This window comes from Neofelis nebulosa, chromosome 2 (assembly GCF_028018385.1).
Source record: "Neofelis nebulosa isolate mNeoNeb1 chromosome 2, mNeoNeb1.pri, whole genome shotgun sequence".
NCBI lineage: Eukaryota > Metazoa > Chordata > Mammalia > Carnivora > Felidae > Neofelis > Neofelis nebulosa.
Genome location: NC_080783.1, coordinates 90,957,787 through 90,974,738, shown reverse-complemented (window position 1 = coordinate 90,974,738; position 16,952 = coordinate 90,957,787). Strand labels below are relative to the sequence as shown.

Sequence of the window (16,952 nt, the reverse complement as noted above, 5' to 3'; positions counted from 1 at the left end):
GTAAATAAAATGTACAATTCCATATGATGGAGTATACAGCCATATAAAGGAATAAAATACCGATACATGCTACAACATGGATGAACCTTGAAAACATTATCCTAAATGAAATGTACCTGACACAAAATGATAAATGTTATATGATTCCACTTACATGAGGTATCTAGAGTAGACAATTCATAGAGATAGAAAGTCAAATGGTGGTTACCAAGGGACTGATAGGAGGGAGAAGTGAGGAGTTGCAGTTTATGGATACAGAGTTTCAGTTTGTGATGATCAATTTTTCTGGAAATAAAGGGTGGTGATGATTGCCCAGCAATGTGAATGTGAATGTGAATCTGCCGTACCTGATAGGTCCCCATCTGTTCATTTAGATTTAAAGAATACGATGCAGGAAATAATATTCAGACAAACAACAGCTGAAAGAGACATCTCAAATCTTAATGTATCTTCCATACAGAGGAAACATTCCACTGCAGAGGACACACTTAGATATAAAACATGAGTTTGGGAAAGGTAAGGACCACTTTAATGCTGAGTACACATCCACATGAGAAGTTACATCAAGTCACATGTCCCCAGTGTAACTCATCAATCAGGGGTTTCACTAAAAAAATGCTGATATAATCAGGATAGCATGGAGCTGACATTCCACATTATCCCAGCCTACCAATCTGGGGAGCAGTATTAGAAGATAAATAAGGGAGTCACTGGGTGGCTCAGTTGGTTAAGTGTCTGACTTCAGCTCAGGTCATGATCTCGCAGTTCATGGGATGGAGCCCCGCATCGGGCTCTGTGCTGACAGCTCAGAGCCTGGCGCCTGCTTTGGATTCTTTGTTTCCCTCTCCTTCTGTCCCTCCCCTCTTCTCTCCCCTTCCCTCTCTCTCTCTCTCAAATAAACATTAAAAGAAGATACATAAGGTTCATATTTTTCAAGGTCTCTGAGTTTAGGGTACAATTTTACACCAGCTGTTTACTCTTTACCTGCAGATGCTATTCCAGATGTTTGACTCTGCCATAGGATGGATCCTCCAATTACAGCACTAAACTTAAAGCCCATAGAATACAATTCAGCACTTTATTTTGTAACGACATTTTAAGTAGTTTTTGCCTGTCAGTAACAGTGAGTCAAATCAGCCATAGCGAGGCACCAAATAGAGAAAATCCACACAAGGTGGGCAGGTGTTCTGCCCAGGTACTGGGGATTCACATTCACATTCACATTGTTGGGCAATCATTACCATCCCTATTTCCATTGATGCGCACCATTGATGGGTTACAGACAGATAGGCAGACAAGCTGTAAGACAGGCAGAAAGGAAGACATCATAACAGACAACATACAACTGTACATGCAGATAGAACTTCTCAGTCAGGGGTTCAAGTAGATGGCTGGCAGGATGATAAGATATGACAATGAGAGATTGGCAGCAGGCAGTTAATTAAGCTTGGATGCTAGTCAGCAGGTAGGAGTTAGTAGGACTCATTTCTTGGATGTGGGTTTCTGAAGAGGGTCTGGGAAGGTCAACATGTCCAAGGTATGGTCCTGAACTCAGAGGGACAGGTTACTAATACTAGGATTCTTAGAGTATCTTCAGGGAAGAAGACAAATTAGGACACCAGCTCCTGGAACTGAGGTGCAAATCAAGATGAAGAACATCAGTAAGACATTTAATGCTTAATAAATAAGTGACTAACTTGTATTCTAAATTCTCTTCAACAGGATAATTTGTCCTTGTGCTAAGAAGGAGCCCTAAAAAACCGGAGTTATACATTTCAACTGTGGTAACTATCTAGACCTTCTATTTGTGTAGAGCAGCCTCCAACATTGTTATTATTGTTATCACGTTGTTATATTTACAGTCTTTAATTTCTCCTCTATGTTCATGGTCTTTCACAGAGCTTACTGCCTATTCAGAAGGACTAGATAATACTTGCCAAATTGTTAGTAAACTCAAAGAGAAAGAATGCACATTATGGCAAGAGTGGGGAAATGTACACTTTCACATGCTTCTCATATAATTAAATCTGATAGTTTTCAAAGGGCTTTCAGCAGTATCTATCAGTGTTACGATTCCTATCTATTTGATCCAGAAATTCCACACCTAAGAATCTTTCCTGAAGACTATATAAAGATACAAGTCTAAAGGCACCACTTGAAAGCTTGTTGTTGCCAAAAATTAGAGACCCTAGATCATACAATTTTGATGATGACCAAATATATTAATATTTATAAAGTGCTTAGAGTAAAGTCAGGCATATAGTACATGCTTGTTGAATAAAATCTATATGCATCTAAAAGGCAGGGTGGGGGGCGCCTGGGTGGCTCAGTCGGTTGAGCGACCAACTTCGGCTCAGGTCATGATCTCATGGTTTGTGAGTTTGAGCCCAGTGTTGGGCTCTGTGCTGACAGTTCAGAGCCTGGGGCCTACTTCAGATTCTGTGTCTCCCTCTCTCTCTATCCCTCCCCTGCTCATGCTCTGTCTCTGTCTCAGAAATAAATAAATATTTTTTTAAAAATAAATAAATAAATAAATAAATAAATAAATAAATAAATGGCAGGGTGGATAGTAAATACTGCCTTATTTAAACAATAGAATGCATGATGCTCTTAAAAATAATGAAGTAGAGATTCATAAAAATATATTATTGAGTGGAAAAGTAGTTTACAAACCCATGTATGGTGTGATTCCACTTTTATAAATACATATGTATGAACTATGTAATATAATACAAATAGACATACACATGTCTAAGCTTTCCCTAATTATTGTAATCAAATGTCACACATTTGGGTATTGTGCTTGGAAAATTATTAATCATTCTTGAATAAGAAGAAAGAATAAAATTCCTACCATTGCTTTAATTTCTCTGAAGGGCTAAGTGGAAAAGACTCCACATGCTTCACATACAATAAACACATAGGTACAGTGGTACCAGCTAATTCTCACTGAGCCTCAGGAAAGCCAGAAACTTTGGAGCTCTAAAGAGTGGTACTGTAACTAAAGAGAGAGTGTCTGAGGTTGTTGGGGACAACTATTAAAGTCTAAGCACTTACCACCATCTTTGAAAGAAGCTAAAGATAAAAAGGGCTAAGGTTTCTGAAGACATTCCTACCATGTGAGCAAGAGAAAAGCAAACAACAGTCATAGAATTCCCCAGATAAAAAAGACTGGATGCTGGGCTGATCCTGAGAAGGTGTGTGGGTACTTAAGATTGAGGGGTGCTGAAATATCCTTACTAATTTCCTTATGTATTAAAGTTTTTATTGTTGTTGTTGAAGCCTTGATTCTACGAGGGAAGTTTCCTTTACATAAACTCCAGGGTAAAAGGCAATTTTTCAATTTTAGAAGTTTTCCCTGCAATTTAGTAATTCTGACTATTCTTTTTCATCTTACACCTACTTCTCACTTTTGTGTTATTTCCTAATTGTCTATGTAAAACTTAAATTGATTGCTTCATATTTTCAAACAAATGGAAAACTTTGTGGCCTATAACTGTACCTAATAGTTCACATCTTCATCATAGTTTCTAAGGACAAAATTTTGCATATTACTAGTTTTCTGTAAATCCTAATGAAACAGGTAAACAAATCGCAGCTTTAATATGATTAAACAAAAGGGATAGAGGCCCAATCCTAGTGATGGATGGCATGATAATTATGGGTTTTTTCACCATAATAATCACTAGAATTTTAATGCAATTAGAAATCTAATTATTCATAATTGAAATGCCTGCTGTCCACTAACATACTCATCTGAATGTATTTAGATTTCTCCAATGTGTTATTTTTACTCTCACATTTTAGGCATAGGAAGAAAGTATAGAGGGTACAATGAATTTTTCCCTGTAGGGTGCCAATGTTTCTATTGTACATGAAATTTTTATGTCTAGAAACTTTTTTTAATATTTCTTTATTTATTTGGAGAGAGAGAGAGAGCATGAGCAGGGGAGGGGCAGAGAGAGAGGGAGAGAGTGAACAAGCAGTCTGTACGTAGCATGGAGCCCAACACAAGGCTAGATCTCACAATTTTGACATGGTAACGCTGAGATCATGACCTGAGCCAATACTAAGAGTTGGATGCTTAACCAACTGAGCTACCCAGGTGTCCCTACATCTAGAAACTTTAAAGTTTTGCCAACACATTCTGAGATTTAGGAAAAGCAGTGCATGCGGTTTCAAACTTTCTTCTGATTGTATCTACTAGAAAGCTATTACAACCCCTTAGAAATGGCAGAAAACTATTACCACCACTAAATATTCAGAAAAAGCTGTACTACAATCAAGTAAAATTAAAAGTACATTTTTAAGGCTCAAATGTTAAGACAGTTTTAAAATTCAGCTCAAGTAATAGAGTAAAAGTACTGTTAGTGTTAAGAACCTTATCTATCTAAGTATCAGTCCTTTAGAAATGAATGAAAAACCATAAATGAGGGATAAGTAGTTTTAACTGTACTCACTCTTATTCACTTTTAATAACGTACAATTTGCATTATTGTCTTAGAATTCAGTTAATCGTAGATAGTTAGAAGCTCATACTTTCATTTCCTATTACATGTTGTTACCCACTCCAGTTACTTCCAGATTCAGTACCTTCCTCAAAATTAACTCCTCAGAAGAGTCACAGTGAGTCTCCGGTAATTGTTTCTAATGGTTTTGCAATGATCTGAATTATATCTCTGAGGCAATTTTGCTCTTTGATGCCAGCTTTCAATAACATTTCCTTGTCTTTCAACTTACTTGTTTTTAAAAACTCGCATTATTCCCACAAGATCTAACGACTTCTAAGCCCACTTGTGAAAAAAATAGAATATTTCTCAGTTTTGTTTAACCACTTAGAACAATGGGAAAGATACTTAAAAAGAAATCAATGGAAAATAAATAAACAAACAAACAACCACACACACAAAAACAAATAAAACTTGGTGAGGTTTATTCTGAAAATCCTGGTTTTCATGTAGATATAACTGTAGTACTGTTTGGAAATGTTAAAATGGGAGATAAGAATTGTTGTCAACCTTCCAGGTCCCCCTGTTATTTTAGTCATACCCCCTCCCAGTATTATGTTTTATCGTCTGCATCCACTTGTGTGTGTGAATCACTGACCTGTAACTAGTAAATCTGAAGTGAATTATTATTGTGTCATCTTTGCTATGACCCTGTAGTTATAACATCAAAGACAGGTTAAGTGTCACCCAATTCTATCTTAAAATCATCACTCTCTATTAATTTTCTGGCTGAAATAAAACAAGAGATGTCTTGATTCTCATCATGTATTTGGATAGCTTAGCTTAGCTAGATGTTCATAATGGATGATATAAATCATTATTCTGAATTGGTTCTTAAAGTTTGTGTATGATGTCTATTAACAACAAATATAGTCTCCATCACTATGTGCATTGGATACTTAGAGAAATAGGTCCATATTTCTGGGATGTGAAGCTTAAATAAGTATAGGGCCCATTTAAAATAAAAAAAAAGAGAAATTATAAATAAAAATTAAATGTAAGCATGAGTGTTATTTAGAGCAAAAGAGGAAATATAATAAAAAACAAATTTAAAAAGAATTGTGATTTACTGAATGTATCATAAAATATAGAAAATAATAATTTTTATTGTGTCTAATGTACTTCTAAAATTCATTTTTTCAGCATTTTTTACTATAAATCCTTAGTTGCCTTTTGATAGGACAATTATCTTACAATGCCTTTTTTCTAAAGAGAATATAAATATAGTTAAGTCTTTCTCTAGAGTGCTTGATTGAGTTTTATTATTAATATCATTATTATTATTGATAGTTGGGATGCATCAACTATAATTTGTGATTATAGTACTACTATAGATTCTGGCTCACAAACTCATGAATTGTGATAAGTTTTACTGTGTGTGATTTCCTACCAAAAATAAAAATGCATTGTGCATTTAAAATGACATGTGTCTATATTCCTGACAGAACTTATGCTTTTAGTTGACATCTTTAAGAACCATATCCTTTGCTTACAATTTTATGCATTTGATGATAAGAAAAATTGTCCGCATAGTATGGTTCCATACATTTTATCTTATTTCATTTCCACTGCTCACCTATTCCCAGTGATGTCTACTATTGTTAAACATAGTCTTACTGCAAAATGACTTACCAGCCCTGCACTTTTGGATGTTGATGCTGGGTGGGGTAGAGGTCTTCCAGGCATATTCCTGGAAGCCAAATGTACTTTTGGATAGCTGCAAACTACATAAATATATTTCACTCAACCCAACTAAAAGTATTCTCAATTCAACATCCCTTAGTTGAGTCTTAAAAATGCCTACAGCCAAATCACACCAATACATACAAGGGGGAGAGCAGCACTGCTGAAGTTACAGCTGAAGGAGCAGTGGACCTAACTGATTGCAACGGAAGTATCTCAATATTGCAAAGTTTGCCATCACATTGACTGTGTGAGGATAGTTCTAGGGCCCATTCCAGAATCCTGAAAGGGGTATATACAAGTGCATTTTATTTTGAGTCTGCCTCTGAGTTTACACAATATTTTACGCACATAGTTGGCCATTTTACATATGTCTCATTTTATTCTTTCAATCAGTCTTGAAATTTTGGAAGTATTCTTATGTTACAAATAACAAATCACAAGAGTCAGTTAAGTTACATGATTTCCAAGATTCTACAAGTAGTAAATGACAAAACCAGGATTTAACTGAGGTCTATATTTTCCTAAAGCCCATAATAGGCTCTTTGTACAGGCTGGTCATAGAGATTAGTGGGCAAAGCAGTTGATGCTTTATAAAAAGCATATTTCTGAGCCTCATCTCAAGGATCTCAGATTATTCTGGTATAGATGGAATGAGGACAACCCACTGATAAACACTGTTTCACATCATCCTGTTTTAATATATTCTAATTCCTTAATGCTTACCAAAACTATGAGCCAAGCATTCACCTACCTGGTTAGAAACTTACCCTGGTAAACTTGACCTGAGGTAAAAATTCTTGATGAGAATATGGTTCAACCATGGAGAAAAATGTCATGTCAAAGACAGCCAAAGAAAATCTTGATTCAGGCATTATTCATATATAACACTTGTTCCATAAACAATTTTAGTGCCAATAGCAGATATACATATATGTATATGTATATATATATATATATACACATATACATATATGTATATATACATATGTATATATATACACATATACATATATACACATATATGTATATGTATATATGTATATATTAACTTAGAATATCTTTATCTACTGGCCCTTTTAGCCCTTATCTATGTAAAGTCTCCATCTTGACCATGAGGCAAATCTTCAGTTCTTTCTAAGTCTTATGGCTGACCTGGGGGGGAGAAGCTAACTTCACTTCAGTTAGGCAGGTGATTCTGGAAGACAGCAGCAGAAAGACAACTAACTGCAGGGGCGCCTGGGTGGCTTAGTCAGTTAAGCATCCAACTTGGGCTCAGGTCATGATCTTGCAGTTCGTGGGTTTGAACAGAGCATTGGGCTCTGTGCTGACAGCTCAGAGGCTAGAGCCTGCTTCAGATTCTGTGTCTCCCTCTCTCTAGGGCCCTCCCCTTCTTGTGCTCTGTCTCTCTTTCTCTCTGTTTCTGTCTCTGTCTCCCTCTCTCTCAAACAAACAAAAAACAAAACAACAACAGCAAAATTAATGAAGAATTAAAAAGAAAAAAGACCAGTAAGTGCAAGAAGACAAGCAAGCCAAAAGTGCTTGGGGGAGCCCATGGATAATAAAACTTGGAAAACTAACCCAGGTGAAATTTATGCTAGAGGAAACTGTACTTAGCATAAATATTTCCTTTTTTTACATGGTATTTACAGAATCAGTCACAGAAGTAAAAACCTCTTGGATCACTCTTTCCTTTTATTTTTAATTGGGTGTGAGGCAATAGTAATGGCTACAGGCATATTTTCTTGAGAATAGAAAGTTATAGAAACATTTCTGCCCCACCTGGTCATGGTGTTTTCTGACATAGAGGAAAGCAGTCCATGTGATCTGTCGACCAAGCAGATTTTTCACACATAATGTTTTCTTGAAATGTTCCTTACTCCCTCCCTTCCTTCTTCCCTCTCCTTCCTTCCTTCCTTCCTTCCTTCCTTCCTTCCTTCCTTCCTTCCTTCCTTCCTTCCTTCCTTCCTTCTTTCCTTTCTAGTAGGCTCTACACCCAATGTGGAGCTTGAATTCATGACCCTGAGATCAAGAGCATGCTCTACCAATTGAGCCAGCCAGGAGCCCTTGAAATGTGTTTTCATTGTATTTTAATTCTTATCATCATTATTAAAAATATTTTAAAGTATTTTTTCTATTCAAAGTAATATATTGCCAGATGTAGCCCTTGTTCTCTAGGCAGATTTAGCAGCTGATTAAAACTACATGACCTTGTTGAACAGAACAGACTGTCCCTTTTCTTCATTTATACTAATGACATTTTGCATCTGGACAAATATAAACTCCAACAAACTAGATCAGAGGTCCTGCATATGATCTTCTATACCTAGGCCATCCTTGCCCATTGTACATAATAACTTAGGAAATAATAATTCCTTCTCTACTGTGGTATACTATAATTCTGCCCGGCTCCCACTGAGGTTTACATGCCTAGTTAATTCACAAAGATGACCCTAGTGAAGAATATTGTTAAAAAATTCACAGAAATTTTATGGGACCATTTGGTGTCCTCTAGGTTTTTACAAAATCAGGTATTTGACAAAATATGATACTAGATCTGCAGACTCAAAGTAGTTACAAACAAAGCCCCCTTGCAAACATATTCTGTAGTTTAATATACTCTACTGATGGCCACACGGGGTTTGATTTTCTATACCATGTTGCCAGATAAAAAAGGTTTTGAAAACTCACACAGTTCATTTTCAAATAACCCCTACTTTGTCAAGTGTAATTTACAGGAGTAAACTCAAAGCATGGATTAAAATTGAACAACATTCTTTTGGTACCAAATTCATCAATAAATGTAAAGGTAAACAGCATGCATATACACATCTACAAAGGCCAGGAGCACCTGCTCTCCACCTGCAAAACAGACTACTTGAAACCCAGGTCAAGGATATGAATGTGATGTACAGCTGACTACATCAATTTAATGCATTCTTTTTCCTCAAGAGAGGAAAGTGTGATGCAGTTAAAGTAACAGTTCTTTAGTGTTCCTAGGACTAAAGCCTTGAAGGTCTCCTTAGCAATGTCTATCAGACTATTCCAAAATGAATTGTCATCGACAAATATTTATTAACATTAATTAATTTGTTATTAATATTATATCAATTTATTATTGTATTGAGGTCTAAGTGACATATAATGTTATGTTAGTTTCAAGTGTACAACGTAATGATCTGATATTTGTGTAGATTGCAAAATGGAAAAATGGTCATTACAATAAGTCCAGTTAACATGTTACCATACAGAGTTGCAAATTTTTTTTCTTGTGATGAGGACTTTTAAGATTTACTCTCTCAGCAATGTTCAAATCTGCAATATGCTTTTATTAATTATGGTCACAATGATGTACATTCTATAGTGTGTTTATTTACTTAGTTTATGAGTGGAAGTTTGTGTCTTTTGACCCCTTCCTTTCATTTTGCCCACCTTCCTGACTCTGACAACCACCAATTTATTCTCTGTATCTATGAGGGTTTTTTGTCTGTTTGTTTGTTTGTTTGTTTGTTTGTTTGAAGGTTTATTCATTTCTCAGAGACAAAGAGACAGAGCATGAGCAGGGGAGGGGCAGAGAGAGAGACAGAGAGGGAGACACAGAATCCGAAACAGGCTCCAGGCTGTGAGCTGTCAGTACAGAGCCTGACGCGGGGCTTGAACTCATGGACCATGAGATCATGACCTGAGCTGAAGTCAGACTTCAGACTGACTGAAGTCAGTCAGGCTTAACCGACTGAGCCACCCAGGTGCCTCGGTTTTGTTTGTTTTTTAGGATTTCACATAAAAGTGAGATCATAGAGTATTTGTTTTTCCCAAATTTATTTCACTTAGCATGATGCCCTCAAGGTCCATCCATGTTGTCACAAATATGTCAATTCATTATTAATCTACTATGAAATCTGAAGGGGTCTAGGGATATGACATCCCAAAATATGCCACTTTGGCATAAGAATTATTTTGAGCCAATGACATCTGAATTCCTGAAATCCTTTATTGGCCTACAAGCAAAATTTCCCCAAAGAGCACAATTGTCATAATCCCATCCCCAAGAATTATCTTCTTGGAGACAAGATGCCAGCCTTCTACCCAAACAGACATTGTCACAAAACTATCATAGATCCCATCTATTTCCCCAAGGGCCCATTTAAATCTCAAAAAAGTCATTTATGTTTCCATAAATGGCCTTCCTCCACCCTTTTAAGAACTCCTGTATTCTCACAGAATTGTCCCCTGCCCCTCCCCTTCCTCTGGTAAAATGGTACATAAGCTCTCAAATCTCACCACTTATTTGGTTATTTACCTCTTTCTAGGATGACCCATGAACACAAAATTAAAACACACACACACACACACACACACACACACACAATAAATTTGTATGCCTTTTTTCCTGTTAATCTGTCTGCTTTAAATTTAATCCATACTGCCCCCTCCAGCTCCCTTAGCCACTGAAACTAAAAGGATAATGGAAAAGTTTTTCTTCCCCTACAGGTTGTAATTATGCTCATTACAACTTGTTACTATAGCTTGTGAGTGGATTGTGTTCAAATAAGAAACTTCCAGAAAAAAAAAAAATAATAAATTGCTGATCTTTGTATGACTCACATTTTCAGAGCTTTGGGTGAATAAGAAATAGAAGAACCTACCATGTAATTATTTTAAAAATAACACTCCCCCCCCAACATACACAAACATACACACTCTCAGATTCATTGACTACTTGGCCCTTGTGTAATTTTCTTAATGTTCTCAGTTTCTTTTCTATAAAGGACATTGTTACCCAAGACTAATCTGTTCTTTAAGAGGTTATTACGTATTTTTAAAAAAATTTAAAAAATGAAAAACATAAGTTAATAAAAGGAGATGTATGGAGTTGTATAGTTAAACGTGGAAAATATTGGGCAAGTAAAGTTGAAGACAATTCATTACAATAAGATATTACCATCTTAAATTTGCTAATATGTGTTGTTTTGATTATCTTAGAAATGTTATTTTCCCAAATTTGACCAAGGAATGATCATATTAATGGATTTCTAAGAGTCCCTTTGGCTATTAAAAGGCACAATTTTACAAAACGTTAGGCCAATTACTTACTTTCATGAGAATCTGCTTGACTTGCTTTCTGCAAGTATTTAACTATGCTCCATATCAAGGGGATTCCAAAGAAAATGGAATGACAAATTGATGAACTAGAAATATTAGCATACTCTGAGAAAATGCTCCATACTTCTAATATCATTTCTTGCTTTTTTTTTCTTTTTAAGATTTTATTTTTAAGTAATCTCTATATCCAACGTGGGACTCAAACCTACAACTTGGAAGATCAAAAGTCACATGCTTCACTGACTGAGCCAGTCAAGTGTCTCTCTTGTTTCTTTTAATTAAAATATAAATAAGATAAACTTTTAAATTAACATTCTACCTATGATAAGTATGTTTTAGCTTAACAAATTCTAGTGTATAAGGAAAATATAAAGTCCAATGTCTTTTTAACACTTGGTGTTGTAATTCTTTAGACAGCTAAAATAGTAAAACTAATGAATGAACCAATCTGATTTTGGGGATAAGCAGAGAGCAAACTATTCCCACTACAGTAGTAGTAGTAGTATGATGATGATGATGATGATGATGATAGATACTTCATATTGAGTTCTGATTTATTATATATTATGTTAAATGTTTTATATGCATTACAATTTTAATTTTTACACATGCCCTATGAAGTAGATAAAAATCATATTCTAACAAAAAAGTTAAGTTTTAGAAATGTTAAGATACTGTCAGGGAGAAAAAATAAGTAAACTACCTTCCTTGGTTCAATGGTGAGGGCCTGCCTGAACTGAAAAACTGAAAACAAGATTACATAACAAGAGGAAAAGCAACAACAAACAAACAAAGAAATAAAAAATAGGTTTGAGCACATGCATACGTATGGGAATTCACAAAGAAAAATGACTCAGGAAAATAGAATTTACGGGATATATATACCATCTTAGGCTAAACAAAGGAAAAAAAAAGATTTGGGACTTCTGGGAAAGGAGGAGGTAAATTATGGGAAGGAGACTAGAAAATGTGTGGTGAATGAGGATTGTTTAGTAAGGTTTCTTAAGGAGATTTAAATGGGCAGCTCCTCCACTGATGAGTTAAGAGACCTCCTCCTACCTGGTCTGAGAGAAGAAGACATTTTTTTTTGCAAGTGGAAATTTCCTTTATAAATGTTCATTTCTTTTACAAAAGGGACACTTATGCTCTCTTAGAGTTTTCCTTTATCTGCTGCTCCTCAATTGCCTTCAGCTGAAAACAGTCCTTATGCCAAAGAAGCATATATTGGTCCCCTTCAATACTTTATTAAAGTCATATAACTAATAAGTTGTGGCACAGGGATTTCATATCTGATGAGCTGTTTCTGAATTTTAAAGACACTGCACTGCAAACACAGAGTAATCTGACACATTTAACTATGTGTTAGTCAAACACACTCTATGCTGTTTCATGGCTTTGAGGCATTAATGGTAAAATACATTCTCCAAATAGCTATAAATTGAATGAAGTCAAATCTCATTTATTTGTTAAGTTTCCTGAAAGCAATGCTCTTGTCTGGCTTATTCACAAATCCACCAGTACTAACATAGATGAGTCAATTAAAAACCTAGATAGAACTTCTCAACAACTTTCCCTCTATGTCCTCATGGGCTCTAGACATTTAGGACTGGGTTGTGCCGTTCTGGGTTTCAGAAGTTTAAAGGCAACCAGACTGACTGTGGAGGAGAATGAGAGGTTTTTTTCTTTTGGTAGACCTCGACTACAACGAGACAGCTTCCAGGAATGAAGTAGTGACAGTAAAGATTAACTGATCTGTCTCCCTCAGTTCCCAGCCCCAGCCAAGCCAACCAGAGCCCACTGACTTCCAGAAAGAATAGAATGAGAAAAAAAAAATTAAGAAAAAAAAAGAAAGATTCTAAAAATGATATTCTGATGACTCATTCCTACACAGCTTGTGTACCAGAATACTACTTTATGGATTTAATTTTGCAGAGGGTAAGAATTTTTGTTCTGCCCTGTTCTGCTACTTAAATTTATTTTAATAGAAAACACAAAATTCTAGTATTTCCCAATTAATGATAAAGTACAGAAAGCAAAATAAATATCTAGATGTAAAGAAAACAAATTGACTTAATTTTTAACCTGGAAATTAACACATCAGTAATTTAAAAGTATAAGTAATACAACAGGTCTCTTGAATACTAGGACATTGTGAACCTGAAGATATAATCATAAACTTAAGCACCTTCGCATTTATTACAGACACTTTTTTACTCAAACACAAACTCGCAGAATTTGTATAGTATTGTCATTCTTCAGGGGGTAGAGCATTATTCAAACTTTTCAGTAATGTTGATATCATCAATTCCTCATTACTCCCACAAAAACACAAAATTAAAGAGTCTTGACATATCCGAGTATTTATTATCTCTGATGCCTCTGGATCTCATCCTGACTCAAAGCTTTAACATTTGCTGAAAGGATTTCAGCTATCAGAGAAGTTTGTCTGAAGTGCTTCTAAAATCTGGTGTGTCTAAGAACCTAAGAACTTATTAAAATCCAAGTTCCCAGATCTGTTCTTGGACATGGATGAGTGATTGATTAGGTCTTGAGGGATATCTGGGAACCAGCATTTTAAACAAGCACTGCTGTCTAATACAGGTGAGCCCAGACCACAAGATGAGAAGATGCCAGGAATACAGGAAGGGCATACAGAAGACTGATCTGGCTTTTGTACTATTATGTGGAAACTACTGTCAATCTCAAATTGAGACTTGATTAAGAAAAGGTGAAAAAAAAAGTATAACACTAATGGTTTTATTTTATTTACTTTTTAAAAGAAAGGTTTTATTTTATTTTTTAATGTTTTATTTATCTATTTTCAGACAGGAACAGAGAGTGTAAATGGAGGAGGGACAGAGAGAGAGACACAGAATCTAAAGCAGGCTCCTGACTCTGAGCTGTCAACATAGAGACTGACACGGGGCTTAAACTCACGAACCGCAAGATCATGACCTGAGCCGAAGTTGGATGTTCAACTGACTAAGCCACCCAGGCGGCTCATTTTAAAACTGTTAACGGGATCTCCTGGATAACTGCTTGCCCCCCCCCCTTTTTTTAAAACCTTCTGTAATTCACTTATTGTTTCAGAGTGCTCTGAAGTTAAAATTTAGCTTGGATTAAATTAACACAACTTTCTCTTCTCCCTCCAAGCATGTTGCCAAATTCAGCATGTTTCATGTAACTGAAATAACAAAACCTATAGAATAAAGGCCAACACTATTTCGGTGAGAAGAAAACTATTAGGCTTTTTAGCAGATACAATATATTTATAGCATTGTATGGAACTCTAATAACATACAGAACACTGGATTAAGGAGAGAAAAAGAAGCATAGTGATGGGTGAGAAGTATAAAAAAAAAGAAAACACATGTGGATTTTACTGATCTTTCTTTACTTTATTTAACAACAACAAAAAAACCCACACTGTTACTGTTTTATATTTTATCAAATGATTTCTCCAAGGTAATAGCATAGGTAATATAGAGTATCCATCACTTTCAAATAATTTTTTCTAGAAAAAATATTGCCTACAAAATACATAAAGTTTAAATGGATATTTTTAAAACCCTGATCATATATCTCTTTTGCATGGATCATTGGTCTTCAAAACACATCCCCACATGCTATGAATCTGTGTTAAAAATGATGAGAATCCAACTAGTTGGGTGATTGAATATTTTTTTCAAATGCAGAATATATATACTCAGAACCAAATTGATTATTAATTATATAGGAAATAAGACTTTTTGTGTGGAGTCTATAGAAAAAGCACAGAGGAACAGACCATTACCTAAACAAACTTTTATTCCACAGAATAAATAGTGTGATAATTAAAGTAAACTTAAGGAATACAATACTTGGGGCAGGTAGTGAATTTCTTTATTTTTTAATCCATGAAGAGCTCATTGGTTCTATTATCAAGTCTGAAAACTCTTAAATTATTAAGTGAGTCATGTACATTGAGGAATTACTTTCTCATGAATTACTGAAACATTTGACTGCATTAGTAACAAATTCATTTCACTGTCGTATTTCAAGCCCAACCTTAACTAAATCTATGGTGCACAGATAGGCCGGCTGCAGTCCCAGATTTATTGATAGAGATTTAAGAGGTCTCTGCAGTATTCAAATTACTTTATATTCATTTAACACATTTGCTCTAATTAAAAAGTAAGACTTCACTTTCTCGAAAGTCTCCCTGTGTGTATGCTTGGGCCATTTAGCTCAAAAGAAAAAGATCAAGTGACAGATCAAAAGAAAATGTTAAAATATACATCACATGCTTTAAGTTGCTTTCTCTGGATTCAGAAATGCTCAGATAAAAGTTGAAATTTTAGTGAAAGGATCTTGAGTTTCTGTATATTCATTTCCCAAGTCAACTATACATATAGGAAACGTCTCAGGCAAATTAGAAGACATATGGGTTTTCAATTAGTTCTAATTGAAAAGAAACACCCCATTGTCAAGGTATTTGTAGAATCAGTTGAGACTGTGGAATGTTAGTGAAATAATAGAATTATTTCAAATCCATCTACTTTTCAAGTTAAATCCCAAGATTCCCAGAATAATAGAAGATAAGACAACCTCTTCATTTCATCTTTGAAAACAGAAACTATGGGCTTGGATTCTGACCTAATCATTTAGGCTTACCACAGGACTATCTAAGTAGTGGCTTTCACTTTATAGTTGTTCTTACAAATTGGTTCCAACCTATGTCAGGAACCAAGTAACTCACAATTCTCTAAGTAGCTAGACAAAAAAGACTCTCGCTACACAGAGACCTAAGGAATCTTAATTACATTAGGTTTCCTCCTAAAACTCCAACTGTTCTAGAGTTTTCTACTATAACTACAGTTGTTTAGCTTAGTGATAACATTTAGCTCATGAGACTAAAGAACTAGCTAGTTGCCTTTATTCCCTTCCACAGCCACTGATTTCACTTATTCCTTTCATTCATTAATTATTTCCCTGAAGCTGCATGATGTGACTCGCACACTATAATGGACACTGGTGTTACTACTATGTATAAAAGAAAAGCACCCACCAAGAAAATAAATTACTAGGGCAGGTGATTTAATCATTTTGCAGATGTGACATCAGTTCTAGCAGAACATTAGAATCCAAGAAAGTGTGTTGTTGAGGATTTTAGATATTAAATATAGTGATGATAGTGAAAATAATAAAAGAAACTATGCCCCCAAACCTACAGGTGCTAGGCAGATAACAGAAGTGAGTAAAGGGGCACGTGGGTGGTTCAGTCGGTTAAGCATCCACCTCTTGGTCTTGGCTCAAGTCATGATCTCGCAGTTTGTGGGTTCAAGCCCTGTATTGGGCTCTGTGCTGACAGCACAGAGACTGTTTGGGATTCTCTCTCTCCCTCTCTCTCTGCTCCTCTCCCACTCACTCTGTACCTCTCTCTCTCAAAATAAATAAATACACTTTAATAAAAATGGAGTAAAGAGGCTAATAAGAATTGTGGTTGGCTTGAAAATTTGACATGTCTTGCCAAATTCCTGCCTTTTGTTGCCAAGTTTGAGTTTTAAAATAGGTTGACAATCATGATTTCTTATGTGACTCTCATGATGTTTCATTTAACGGCTGCTCAATTTAAAAACTAACCAAACAGAGCATTGTGGTAGCCAAACATTATTTGGC

At 35.4% G+C, this 16,952-nt stretch overlaps 1 long non-coding RNA gene across 2 annotated transcripts in view; it reads left to right on the top strand.

The window, feature by feature from the left end:
- The window catches only part of LOC131493067 (uncharacterized), a 71,764-nt gene that overhangs the window by 11,900 nt on the left and 42,912 nt on the right, over positions 1 to 16,952 (top strand). For both annotated transcript variants that reach the window (XR_009252442.1, XR_009252444.1), the window contains exon 3: positions 1,723 to 1,784. This is a non-coding gene — a long non-coding RNA (uncharacterized LOC131493067). The remainder of the gene's footprint in view (positions 1 to 1,722; positions 1,785 to 16,952) is intronic.